We start from the raw sequence: 14964 nt of genomic DNA, 5'->3' as shown, positions 1-14964 counted from the left end.
TTTTTTCTGATAGAAGTAATATACAATATTACTAATAGTAGAAAAAAATTGAATACAGGAAAGTATAAGGAAGATAATTTTTACCACAAATGATACTGAGTGTTTCTGCCTGTGTTAATTTGCCATCTGCATATCTTCTTTGGTGCAATGTCTAATAACATATTTTGACCATCTTAAAAATCAAATCGTTCATTTTATGATTGAGTGTTGTTGTTGTTACATAGCCAAGTAAGATTCACTAAATCTTTCATTTGGCATGGCAAAGGTAACTCTACTGTTTACATGGAAAATTGCTCTAACAACCAGCAGAGAAGGTCTCAGAAAAGTCCCCTTTCCATGGGCACAACAGTACTCCTCTACCTTGTTTTCTACCCAATCTCAACTTTTCTTTAAAAGAAAATCAGAGCTTATCTACAGATGTACATGTAAATAGAAATCACTTTCTGAAATACTAACTGAAAATTTAGAACTATACCCTTAGAATTTTGTGAAGACAATAGAGTGAATGAGAACGACATTGCTCTTATTACCTAAAATATAGCCAGTTTTACCTCCTAAAACTTATGGATTGACATATAGGTCAGGTAATAACTCTAGAGCTTTATAATAGAACATTATTAGCATTTATGAAAGATATTTCTTTAATTATATTATCACTTGACAATGACCATACAGTGGATAAGAGAGTAATTTGAAAATGTCCTTATAGTAACTTCTCTGCCTATAAGGAGATATTAGTAAATATGAACAGCAGCCTGCCCCACAGCAAATGGTTGTTTAGCCCAAATATCTGAGCAGCAAACCGAGCTGATCTTTCTGGATAAAGGGTGGTTGAGCAGCTGAGACCACTGGGTAGTCGAAGAGAAGACCGCATATCCTGAGCTCCCCAGTCTGCATGAGCAGAGGGCAGCTGATAAGTGGACATGCAGTGTTCCCAGACATCACTGGTCCCAAACCATTTCTTCTGCCTGCCACTGCCACAAATAGAGTGGGAATGCCATCCTCTTCACACTCAGCTTTAATCCCCAGAGTTTTATCTGGTCCTTTATGCACAGATATAACTTGAAGTTCACATGGAATGCCAAGATTTCCACAGTACTTCTTGATTTTTTCACAGTGGCCAAGATCAGAAGTATAGCCTACCAATACTGCCATCCTGCGTGGACTTTCTAATTTCAAAAGCAACTCTTCTCTCTCTGAAACCCACTCTAAGTTTTTCCTTACCATCTTGAGCCCTTCAGGAGTTACTTCTTTGAGGTCCTGATGAGGCTGTTTGTCTTTCTGTTGGCTTCAATCTACTGATGGCCAGAGTCTCCAGGAATCATTATCAATATCATCAGCAAGAACAATTTCTTTGGGGGTTATATCAACACCAAATTTGATCATCATGTCAACCAGTATACAGTTCTGGAGCAACCAAGATTTCTCCAATATTTAAAAAAAAAAAGCCTGTGTAAAATGACATGATACCCACTTCAGTTTGGCCTATGAGAAGTCTGCCAAAGCAAAATTTTGGAGCAATTAGCTGTTCCTTAGATGACTGTGGGTTGTTACTGGCATCATCCTTGAAAAACATCTCCACTTTAGGTGGGTAAAACTTATATCCTGCCTTGTCATCAGGATTTCTTTTGAGAAAAGAATCAGTTGCTATTCTTCTGCAAACCCATTCAGTTGGAATCATTTCACACTCGGGAGCAGCAAAAGCTGTCTGTCTCCCCACATATTCTGGTGAAAGCAGTTTTGACACTTGCCTCCTGTAACAACTGAAAAATACAACTGGTAATTTTATTTGAGATTCCAGCTTCTACTTCCAGGTGATTCTTTCTAACTGCATTCCCTGCTGTTATCTGGTCCTTGGACTGTGGGAGGATTTTTTTTCTGGACTATCTAATAATTCATGGACTTTGTTTTACCCTCATTCAGTTTTTTTTTTTTTTTTACCAATACTTAGTGCCTCAGCTGTTGACAATATCCTGAGCGGGCTGAGGGTTGTGACCCCACTGGGAAGAGAGGCAGAAATCTCAGATACAGGTTTTTCATCAGAAATGCCTTTTGCAAATATTTTCTCCCAGTGTATAGCTTGTCTTCTAAGGTTCTGAACAGTGTCTTACAAAGAGCAGAAGTTCTTAACTTTGATGAATCACTATCAATTTTATCTTCATGACTGAGATTAGATTTCATATCTAATAAGTCTTTGTTTAATCCAAGGTATCAATTTGTGGTCTTATGATTTCTTCTGAATTTTTATTTTTTTACACTTCAGTTTATGATTCATTTTGATTTAATTTTTACATATGGTATGAGGTATGGGTCAAGATTTAAAAAGTTTTGCAAATGGATGTTCAAGTTTTTCAGATCATTTGTTGAAAAAATTCTCTTTTCTGCACTGAGTTTTCTTTGTACCTTTATCAAATATTAATTGATAATTTATATGTGAGTCTTTATCTGGACTTTGTTTTGTTACAGTGATTTATGTGTCTGTCCTTTCACCAATACTACGTTGTTTTGATTAATGTAGCTTTATACTTTAATCTTGATCTATACATCTTGATTAATGTGTCTTGAAATGAAACAATTAAGTCCTCAGGCTTTGTTCTTTTTAAAATTATATCAGCTCTTGTACTTCCTTTGATTTTTTTCCATATAAATTTTAGAATTAGCTTGTTGATTTCTCCAAAAAGAATATTGCTGGGATTTTCTACTAAGGTTGCATGGAATCTATGGAAGGTTAATTTATGATTAACATTAATAAATTAACATAACAATGTTGAGACTTGCAAATCTTGAATAAGGAACATCTCATATTTGTTTAGATCTTTGATTTATTTCATTGGCATTTTGAAGTTCTCAATATGCAGATCATAATACCTGTATAAACATATTTTGTAAAATTTTTACCAAAGTATTTCTTATTTTTGTTATTGTTACAATAGCACTGCTTGAAAATTTTCAGTTTCTATTGGTAGTATATAGAATGTAGACAGAAACGTGATTTTGTGTATTAAATTTACATTGGCCTTCTAACTATTGACCTTGCTAAATATACTTATTAGTTCTAATATCTTTCTTGTAGATTCTTAATAATTTTCTAAATATATAATCATGTCATCTGCAAAGAGAAACATTTCTACTTCTTCCATTCCAGTCTGTCTGTCTTTTTATTTTTTTTAAAATTTCTTCTCTTATTGCACTTAGAATTTTCAGTGTGTCTAAAAAGAGTAGTAAGAATGGACTTCTCATCCTTATTCCTGATCTTAGGGGCAAAGCATTTGGTCTTTTAGCATTAACTCTGATGTTTACTCAGCAATGTTAAATTGCTGAGGATTTTCATTATGGTTGGATTTCAAATTTCGTCCAATGATTTTCTGCATCTCTTGAGATGAGCAATGTTTTTCTTTTTTTGTCTACTGATGTGATGAACTAATTTAATTAACTTTTGAATGCTTAACTATCTTTTCATGATGAAATAAACCTCACTTGGTAATGACATGTTATCTTTTTATGTATTGTTGGATTGCAATTGCTAGCATTCTATTGAATATTTTCATATCTATGCTGTGGGGGATATTTGGTCTGTAATTTTCTTGTAATGTCTTTGTTTTTAATATCACGTAATGCTGAGTTTATAAAATGAGCTGGGTGTCATTCCCTCCCCTTTTATTTTGTGGAAAAAAATTGTATGTAATTATATTACATTTTTCTGAAATGTTAGGAAAAACTTGTTGGTACAGCCATCTGGACTTGAAGATTTTTCTTTGAGAATTTTAAGCCACAAATTCAATTTCTTTAATGTATAGTAGATTATTCAAGATACCTATTTCTTCTTGAGTGAGTTTTGCTGCTGTGTCATGTATGACACATGTATGATTTATTTTTATGTTTATAAATAACTAGGATCTGAAAAAATTTTCCATCCTTCATTCCTAAAATTGATAATTTGTGTCTTCTCTCTTTTTATCTTGGCCAATATGGCTAGTCACTATTAATTTATGAACTTTTTTCAAGGAACAACTCTTTGGTCATTGATTCTCTCTTTGCTTCTCTTTCATTGTTTTTCCAATTCGTTGTTTTCTTCTGTTATTTTTATTTCCTGGAAATTCTGGGTGGATTCCTGAGGATCAACATTGTAGGCCATTGTTTTTTTAAAAAAACACTGTGACCTATAATAACAGATACTTTTTATATCATATTTCATTATGTGCTCAAAAAGCCCATTTACATACGATTAAAACAAACTTTCACAAAACAACACTCAGCCTTATTACATGCAATAAAGGTGTTTTTTTTTTTTTTTCCAATTCAATTATATTCTGTTCCAGCCTGGATGAATTCTCATTTGTTAACAAAAGGCTGTTCACAACCTGCTAAACTATCTTCACAGACTAGTAATGGTTAGTGACCTGCGGTTTGAAAAGCATTGCTGAATATAATTCTGATAACAAGTTATGTGTAAAACGCTTGTGAGACTCTCTACTATTTCTTTTTTCCTTTTATTGATACATAGTGTTTTGCACATTTGTGGGGGTACATGTGAGCATTTTTAATGTGCATCAAACGTGTAAGATCAACTCAGGGTATTTGGGGTATCCATCATATTGAGTATTTGTCATTTCTATGTGTTGGTAACATTACAAGTTCTTTCTTCCAGCTACTTTGAAATATACAATATATTGTTGTTAACCATAGTCACCCCAGTCTGCTATTGAAAATTAAAACTTATTTCCTCTATCTAACTGTAAGTTTGTGCTTCTTCACGAACCTCTTTTCATTTCTCCCCCCGCCTACCCTCACACTCTCCCAAACTCTGGTACTGGAGAGCAAGGTTTTTAGCTCCTGCACATGAGTGAGAGCATGTGGTATTTTGTCTTTCTGTGCCTGGACTATTTCACTTAACACAATGACCTTTATTTCCATCCATGTTGCTGCAGATGACATGATTTCATTCTTTCTTATGAACGAATAGTATTTCATTGTGTATCTATACCACATTTTCTTTATCCATTCATCCATTGATGAACACTTACATTGAGTCCATATCTTTGCTATTGTTAAGTATTCCCTTTTCTATACATCCTTGCCAGCATCTGTTTTTTTTTTTTTTTTTTTTTTTTTGGTCTTTTTAGGAATAACCATTCTAATTAGGGTGAGATAATATCTCATCATGGTTTTGATTTGCATTTCTCTGATGATTGGAGATGTTGAGCATTTTTAAAAATATGTTTGTTGGCTATTTGTGTATCTTCCTTCGAAAATTGTCTATTCATGTCATTTGCCCACTTTTTAATCGAATCTTATTTTTTTATTGTTGAATTGTTTGTGTTCCTTGAATATTCTAGATATTAGTCCCTTGTTGGATGAATAGTTTGCAACTATTTCCTCCCATTCAGCAGTTCGTCTCTTCACTTTGTTAATTGGTTCTTTCACTGTGCAAAAACTTTTTAGTTTACTATAGTGCCATTTGTCTATTTTTGTTTTAGTTGTCTCTGCTTTTGAGGTCTCAGCCATAAAATATTTGCCTAAACCAATATCCTGGAGTGTTTTCCCTTTGTTTTCTTCTAGTGGTTTTATAGTTTCAAGTCTTACTTTTAAGTCTTTGATCCACTTTGAACTGATTTTTATGTAAGGTGGAAGAGAGGGGTCCAGTTGCATTCTTCTGCATGTGAATATCCCTTTTTTTTTTTTTTTTTGAGACGGAGTCTCGCTCTGTCGCCCAGGCTGGAGTGCAGTGGCCAGATCTCAGCTCACTGCAAGCTCCGCCTCCCGGGTTCCCGCCATTCTCCTGCCTCAGCCTCCCGAGTAGCTGGGACTACAGGCACCCGCCACCTCGCCCGGCTAGATTTTTGTATTTTTTAGTAGAGACGGGTTTCACCGTGTTAGCCAGGATGGTCTCGATCTCCTGACCTCGTGATCCACCCTTCTCGGCCTCCCAAAGTGCTGGGATTACAGGCTTGAGCCACTGCGCCCGGCCGAATATCCCATTTTTTCAGCACTATTTATTGAAGAAGATATCCTTTCCTCAGTGTATGTTCTGGGCACCTTTGTTGAAAGTCTGTTGGCTGTAAATGGGTAGATTTATTTTTGGGTTTTCTATTCTGTTCCATTGGTTTTTGTGTCTATTTCTATATCAATACCATGCCTTTTGGTTACTATAACCTTGTAATATATTTTGAAGTCAGGTAGTGTGACGACTCCTGCTTTGTACTTTTTGCTCAGGATTGTTTTGGTTATACTGGCTCTTTTTTCTATTCCATATGAATTTTAGAATTTTGTCTTCTATTTCTGTAAAAAAGGACGTTGGTATTTTGATAAGGGTTTCATTGAATCTGGATATTTCTTTGGTCATTTTGACAATATTGATTCTTCTGACCCATGAGCATGGGATGTCTATTTGTTTATGTCTTCTTTAATTCATTTTATCAGTGTTTTATAGTTTTTATTGTAGAGATCTTTTATCCCCTTGGTTAAATTTACTCCTAGATATTTTATTTTATTTTTTGTAGCAATTGTAAATGGGATTGTCTTCTTGATTTTTTTTTGGCTGTTTTATTATTGGTGTATAGAAATGCTACTGATTTTTGTATGTTAATTTTGTATCTTGCAACTTTATTGAATTTGCTTATCAGTTTGAGGAGTTTTTGGTGGAATCTTTTTTTTCTAAATATAAGATTATTTCATGTGCAAAGAGAGACAATTTGACTCCCTCTTTTCCAATTTGAATGCCTTTTATTTTTTACTCTTGTCTGATTGCTCTGGCTAGGGGAAATAGTATTTTTAGTGGTATTTTAAGCATTATGTTGAATAGGAGTAGTGAAAGTGAGCAACTTTGTCTTATTCTAGTTCTTAGAGAAAAGGTTTTCAACTTTTCCTCATTCATTATGATGTTGGCTGTGGGTCTGTCATATACGGCCATTATTATTTTGAGGTATGTGCCTCTATGCCTAGTTTGTTGAGAGTTTTTATAATGAAATGATGTTGAATTTTATTAAATCCCTTTTCTGAATCTGTTGAAATGATCTGTTCATGTGATGTGAAACATTTATTGATTTGAATATGTTAAACCATCCTTGTATCCCTGGGATGAAACCCGCTTGCTCATGGAGTATTATCTTTTTGACATTCTGTTAAATTCATTTTGCTAGTATTTTGTGGAGAATTTATGTGTCTATGTTCATTAGGGGTATTGGTCTGTAGTTTTCTTTTTGTGTGTGTGTTCTTTTTTGGTTTGGTATCAGGGCAATGTTGACCTCCTAGAGTAAATTAGGGAGAATTCCCTGTTCTTCAATTTTTTGGAATAGTTTGAAGAGGATTGATATTAGTTCTTTATATGTTTGTTAGAATTTGAAAGTGAGTTTATCTGGTCCTGGGCTTTTCTTTGTTGGGAGACTTTTTATTGCTAATTTAATCTCACTACTCATTATTAGTTTGTTCAAGTTTTCTATGTTTTCCTGATTCAATCTTGGTAGTTTGTATGTTTCCAGGAATTTATCCATTTTATCTAGGCTTTCCAGTTTGTTATTGTATAGTTATTCATAATAATCTCTGATGATCTTTTATGTTTCTTTGGTATCAGTTGTAATGTCTCCTTTTTTATTTCTGATTTTGTTATTTGGTCCTCTCTTACTTTCTTGGTTAGTCTAGTTACAGGTTTGTCAGTTTTGTTTATCTTTCTGAAGAACTAACTTTTTGCTTTAATGATCCTTTTCTTTTAGTCTCTTATTTTATTTAGTTCTCATCTTATCTTTATTGCTTCTTTTCTTCTGCTAATTTTGGGTTTAGTCTGTTCTTCCTTTTCTATAATAATTCTTTGAGGTGCATTGTTTATTTTAAAACTTTCTACTTCTTTTGATGCAGATGTTTATTGGTGTAAACTTCCCTCTTAGTACTGCGTTAGTTGTATTCCACAGATTTTGGCATCTTGTGTTTCAGTTTTTATTTGTTTCAATAAATGTTTTTATTTCCATTTTAAATTCTTCAGTCAGGACCATGTTGTTTTATTTTTATGTATCTGTATAGCTTCCAAAGTTGTTCTTTGTATTCATTTTTGGTTTTATTCCACTGTTGTATGGGAAAATACTTAATATGATTTCAAGTTTTAAGAATTTTTTGAGACTTCTTTTGTGGCTGAAAATATGATCTATCCTGAAAAATGTTCCACAGGCTGAGTAGAAAAAAATGTGTATTCTGCAGTTGTTGAATAAAATGTTCTGTAGGTGTCTGTTAGGTCCATTTGTTCTATAGTCCATTAAATTCAATATTTTTTAGTTGATTTTACATCTAGATGATCTGTCTAATGCTTAGAGTGAGGTGTTGAAGTTCCTCACTATTGTTGTATTGGAATTTATCTTTCTCTTTAGATCTAGTAATATTTGCTTTATGAATGTGGGTACCGCAGTGCTAGGTGCATAGGTATTTACAATTATTATATCCTCTTGATGAATCGATCCCTTTATCATTATATAATGACCTCTTTTGCCTTTTCTTACTATTTTTGACTTAAAGTTTCTTTTATCGGATATAAATAAATCAACTTCTGTTCACTTTTGGTTTTTGTTTGCATGGTATATCTTTTTTAATCCTTTTTCTTTCAGTCTATGTGTGTCTTTACAAGTAAAATGTGTTTCTTGTAGGCAGCACATAGTTGGATCGTATATACTTCTTTTAATCAATTAAGTCAGTCTACATCTTTTAAGTGGAGAATTTAATCAATTTACATTTAAGGTTATTATTGATATGTGAAGTTTTGTTTTGTTTTTTGACAAGAGTCTCACTCCGTTGCCCAGGCTGGAGTGAAGTAGCATGATATTGGCTCACTGCAATCTTCGCCTCCCAGGTTCAAGTGATTCTTCTGCCTCAGCCACCCACGTAGCTGGGATTACAGGCACCTGCCACCATGCCTGGCTAATTTCTGTATTTTTTTTTAGTAGAGATGGGATTTCACCATGTTGGCCAGCCTGGTCTCAAACTCCAGACCTCAGGTGATCTGCCTGCCTTGGCCTCCCAAAGTGCTGGGATTACAAGCCTGACCCGGCCATATGTGAAGTATTGTTTCTGTCATATTGTTCATTGTTTACTGGTTGTTTTGTATATTCTTCGTTCCTTTCTTTTTCTTTTAATGTTTGTCATTGCAGTTTGGTAGTTTTCTCTGGTGGTACAGTGTGAGTTCTTTCTCTTCCTTATTTGTGTGTTTGTTTTACCAATGAGTTTTATACTTTGACGTGTTTTTGCGATGGTAAATGCTATCTTTTTCTTTCAGGTTTGGTACTGCCTTGAGCATTTCTTGGAGGACAAGTTGAGTGGTGATGAATTTTCTCAGCTTTTGCTTCTTTGGGAAAGACTTTTTATTTCTCCTTCATTTATGAAGAATAATTTGCTGGAAGTCGATCTTTCGCTGGCAGTATTTTTTTTTTTTTTTTTTTTTTTTAGCTCTTTAAATATATCATCTCATTCTTCCCTGGCAGAAAGGCTTCTACTGAGAAATTCACTGTTAGTCTGATGGGGGTTCCTTTAAAGGTGACTATATGTTTTCTCTCACTGTTTGCAGAATTATTTCTGTGTATTTTACTGTAGACATCTGACTGTAATGTTTCATGAAAACTTTTTTGCATTGTATCTGTTTGGGGACCTCAGAGCCTCTTGTATCTAGATGCCTAAATCTCTTGCTAGACTTGGGAAGTTGTTATGTATTGTTATGTTGAATAGTTTTCTAATCCTTTTGTTCTCTCTCTGCCTTCTGAGACCCCAGTAATTCAAATATTTGGCCACTTTTTGGTGTTTCATATGCTATGGAGAATTTGCTTATTCTTTTGTCTTTAGTTTTGTCAGGCTGTGTTATTTCAATAGACTTATTTTCAAGTTCTGAGATTCTTTCTTCTGCTTGATCTAGTCTATTTTTGTTGAAGCTTTTGAGTATATTTTGTATTTCATTAAATGAATTTTTCATTTTCAGAATTTCTGCTTGTTTTTTTTTTATTATCTCTCTCTTTGGCAAATTACCATTCATATCCTGAATTGTTTTTCCGATTTCTTTGTAAGTTTTTCAGAAGTTTCTTGTGTTCCACTGAACTTCTTTAATATTCAGATTTTGAATTCTTTTCCCATGATTTCATTGATTTGTTTTTTATTGGAATCTGTTGTTCCAGAGTTATTGTGTTCCTTGGAGGTGTATTATTTCCTTGCTTTTTCATGTTTCTTGTGTTCTTACATTGATATTGACATATCTGAAATAATATTAGCTTCTTCCAACTTGTTGAATTTGCTTTTATAGAGGAAAACTTTCTTGAAGATGTATCTGTGGTGTTTGTTGGGTAGAACATTTGGCTTTGATTCTGGGTGCATGGAGTAGTGTGGCTTTAAACAACATCAGTGGTATCTGTGATTTCCTTAGGGTACAGCTGGAAACTGTAGTGAAGTTCTGCTGGGGACTGGGAAGCCAAGTAGGCCAGTTTTCCAGCCCCATTGGTACCAGTGTTGGGCTGAGAATGCCTGTTCTTGGGCACCGGGGGGCAGTGTAAACTGGCACTAGTATTAGTGGGTCCAGGCAGGCTAACCCTTGGGCCTTCTGGTAGCTTACTCACATGCTGGTAGTGGCAATTTTGGGCAAGGTGGGTGGCAGGTTCTTGGACCTCTGGACAACCAGTATGGCATGGGCAATGGTAGAGTCAGTAGCAGAACAATCCTCTGGGTCTTGAGAAGTATGTGCTAGTGTTGGTGGTGGCCACAATGGACTGCGTGGGCTAGTCTTTAGGCCCGAGGACAGCACATGCAGATAAGTGCCAGTTGTGTTGTTCTCATTTTGGTGAGTAGGTCCCTGGGAGGGGTGTTTAGGTTCCGATGGTGGTGAACTGAGTTGGGAAATCCCCTGGCCCCTAGACTGTGTGCTCTTGTATGGGAAGGGGGTAAATCTGGGTCAGGTGGGCTTGCCCTCAGGCCTCCAATGGCGTGTGGAGGAGCCACCCATGGTACGAAGGAGGTGGGTGATCCGCAGGCCACTGGTGGAATGCTTGCATGCGGGAAGCAACAACTGTGCTGTTGTCCTGCCACTGGGGAGGGTAGTGCTGCCTTCAGTGGCAGCAGCCTAGGCCAAAGGATGGGGAATGTGTGCACCGCTTGCACCTCAGCCCCAGCAGCACTGCACCTTTGCCCCAGGTGTGATAGCCCAGGGTCACTCATGCCTAGATCTTGGGGATGCAGCCTGCACTTCTCTTGAGCCTCAGTTCCAGCACTGCTGGACTCCAAGACAGCATACAGTTTGTTGGGCCTCTACTATTTCCTGATCTATGACATCGATAAAAATTAAAAACAAGTTGAATAGGACACACATGGTCTAGACTCACAGCATATTCCAAGAAATTTCTCACCAGCTTCAAACAAAGTCATTAATTTCTTCATTAATTCAACAAATATTGAGCCATTACCTATGTGCCAGGTATCAATTTAGATACTGGGGATATAGCAGTGAACAGCACAGATAAAGTATTTGATCCATGAAATTTCTATTTTAGTGGGTAAAAACAGTCAATAAACAAAATATACAAATAAATATGTCAGGAGACAATAAGTGCCATGAAGAGAAAGAAAGTAGGATAAAGAGAGACATGGGAATGCCATACTATTTTATTTGGGATGGTTAGTGACTATTTCTATGAAAAGGTAATATTTGAGCAAAGAACTGAAGGAGTGAGAAATATATGGGGAAACTATATTCCAAACGGAGGATACAGCAAGTGCAAAGGCACTGAGGAAGGGTCATGCTTGAAATCGGAAAGGATTGCAGCCGGGGAGCGGAATGGTAGAGATGGGTTTAGAGATGTAGCAGTGTTCAGGCCACAGATTATTCTATAAGCCATGGAAATGACAGATTTTACACTGAGAGAGAAGTGAGCTATTGGAAGTGTTCTGCAGCTGAATTATATGACTTGACTTACACTTTAAAAGAATCATTCTGACTGCTGTGGGGAGAACAGACTATGGGGGTGGGGCGGTAATGTGGTAGCAGGGAGATCAATTAGGAAACTCTTGTAAAAGTCCAGGCAAAGGATGATGGTGACCTGGATTAGGGAGATAACAATACAGATGTAGAGAAGATATTAAGTTCTGTATGTACTTAGAAGGTAAAGCTGACCAATGTTCCTGATAAATTGTATGGGCTACAAAAGAAGGACAGAAGCCAACCCCTATTCCCTATCATTCCATTTTATATATTTTTATAGCTTTTGTTACCATTTATAATTATATTACGTATTTTTTGCCCACTTATTGATTGTCTTCCTTAACCAGTAGAGTAGGTATTCCATGATATCAGAAACCTCACCTATCTCATTCACAACGAAATTTCAGCACCTAGAAGCAGGTGCTCAATAAATATTTGTTTGTATGAATGAGTGAAAAGAAAGGGATTTGGCATCTATGATGAACCCTTAATATATTTCTACTCTTTCCCACTCTAATTCTACTTCCGGGAATCTATTTTGAAGAAATTTCACAAAGGCAAAAACTTATCCCGATAGATACTCATCAAAGCAACCTATTCTTATAGTGGAAAATTAAACACATTCTAACAGTTCAACAGGAGCAAAATTTGGGACACTTCCCGAAAGGTTCAGGAAGTCTTCACTTCAAGATATTTCACAGTGGAGGACCCCAGTGTTTCCCTTTGTCACTTTATAGGATTAGTTTGGTCTACTGTCATTCAGCTAAAATGCCTTGTATCTCTGGTTAATGTGAAGTCCATAACTAAGCCCACTTTTGGGACAGGATGGTCAATGGTTAGAAACAGTCAGAAACAGTCTGTTCTGCCAGGGCCTAAGCACCCAGAGATCAGCAGACCCATGAGCACCGGGTTATGCCAGCTAGATGGCAGGGTTATGTTAGTTCATTTCAAACCATGCATTCTAATTATAAATTCTTAAAATCTCAAGGGTTTAATTAAAAAAGTTTTACAGCAGGCTTTCAACCAGTTCCTGGGGCCTCATTATTGTCAGCTCTCCTCACCACAGGCCTACGTGGCAGGAGTTTAGGGAAAATAGAGAGAAGACTATGGGGAAAAGAGGGGAAAGAGAAGTATATATGATTGAAAAGCCCAAAGGAAAGTGGGAGTAGAAGTTTAATTATAACCCAGCTGGGCAATTTGCATCAGTGAGTTTAACCCTGAGAAGGAAAACAGGCTTAGGAAATGCCATGCAAATGTGGGTATGCTTGCTCCCCAAAGAGCTAACATTTACAGTAAACATTGCACTGCAGCCATAGCATGTACTCAGCACCTTTCTGTGTGCAAATATGAACATATTGAAATGTACAATTTTACTAATTAAGGACCCCCTTTATTCTACTGAGTATAAAAAATAAATAAAATATAACCCCATTTTTTCTCCCCAAAGATAGAATTATTTTTTAATTTGCACAGCAATATTCTGAATTCTAGTACTCGATCTTAAGTATATTTACTCTCAAAGCAATGAATTTCTGAACTCAAAGGTACTTAACGCATGTTGACTCTTCATTTTTCAAATAAGGAAAATAATACTCAGAGAGTATCTCAACACAGTAAAGAAAGGAAGAAGATGCTTTATCTTTCCTGATCTCTATTTAAGCTCTCTCTTCATTATTCTGCACTATTTTCCAGTTATTTCTGGGATTGTTTATTCAACAAACACTGAGCCTTCTAGTGCAATGCACTGGTTAATCATGGGGGAAAAGTGCACACAAAGATGAAATAGGAATAAATTCTATCTTCTGGAGTTATATACTCTGGAGGTAAATGCTCTTATATTCATTCTTTCTCTTTTTTCCTCTGCCTGCTTCTAAAAAGAACTTGAGGTGGTCAAGGTTTAGACCATTATATATTTAAGATGTTGAAAAGATTTCATTCAACAATGCTTTTTGCATCAATAACAATTTTATTCATTATTAGTCAGACATATTTTTTCTTCAATTTAAGCCTTCTCCTTGACTTTCTGTAAGTACCTTAGAAATTTCCAAGTAAGTGTCATTTGCTTTGCCTTTTGAAGTCAAATTATGTTATGCGTTTGAATTACAACTTGAAGGGGGCTATGCTTTTAGTAACTCATTTTTTGTGTTCAAATGCAAAAATTATTGAAATTATTCTATGCTTGTAGTCTATGATTGCTTATGCTGAGTTCCATTTGCCTCTTCTTATGAAATCGTTGTTGTCTAGAAAATGAAAAAAGACAGGTCATATTAGTAAATCAGTATTTATATTCAAGAAAAAGATCTAACATATTTTTAGAAGAACTATTCTCACATAAAAATAAAGCATCTCTGATAATATGTTTTCTAAAAGAGTTTGGCTTTTATGTTTATGCAAGACTGACTTCCTGCCAAGCCTTCACTTCAAGATATTTCACAGTGGAGGGCCCCAGTGTTTCCCTTTGTCACTTTACAGGATTAGTTTTGTCCACTGTCATTCAGCTAAAATGCCTTGTATCTCTGGTTAGTGTGAAGTCCATAACTAAGCCCAAGTATTTGTTCTTTAAACTTTATAAAGTGGCTCTTCCATTCACTCTCAGGATGTGCCATTCATCATACCTTCAATGGCTGGCGAAAACATACTGTCTCTTTATGGCCTTTATAATGCTCTGAAAAATGATTTGTTAAAGGAAGGGTTTTGAAAGAAGTATTGTCCTTTTGGCTTAAAGTTTATAGTTTGTCAGCACTTACTGTAAAAGGAACACATTCACAACCACTTTTTTTTTCTAAAGGTAAAGGAATGGAATGTTTAGTCTGAAAGCTTAGAAGGAAGATGAGACACAACATGAAAACAAAAGCAAAATCGAAAAGCTAAAACAGTAAGAAAGGAGAGAAAAATCCGAGATGAATTGTAGCAAAGTGATACATTTATCATTATCACAGAATATATAAATGTCTTTTTTTAACCAAAATATTAAGTCTTTTGAAATGTTCCAAAAGCATGAGAATCTAAAACTGATTCTCACTCTTGATTTCAAC

General features: G+C 35.5%; 1 pseudogene; it reads right to left on the bottom strand.

The window, feature by feature from the left end:
• Positions 1-721: 721 nt before the first annotated feature.
• Positions 722-12971, bottom strand: LOC117073404 (annotated as a pseudogene).
• Positions 12972-14964: the final 1993 nt, after the last annotated feature.

The sequence above is a fragment of the Trachypithecus francoisi genome, unplaced genomic scaffold (assembly GCF_009764315.1).
Source record: "Trachypithecus francoisi isolate TF-2019V2 unplaced genomic scaffold, Tfra_2.0 Lachesis_group4, whole genome shotgun sequence".
NCBI classification, from domain to species: domain Eukaryota; kingdom Metazoa; phylum Chordata; class Mammalia; order Primates; family Cercopithecidae; genus Trachypithecus; species Trachypithecus francoisi.
The sequence above is the reverse complement of the archived record's forward strand: the minus strand, read 5'-3'. Positions and strand labels throughout refer to the sequence as shown.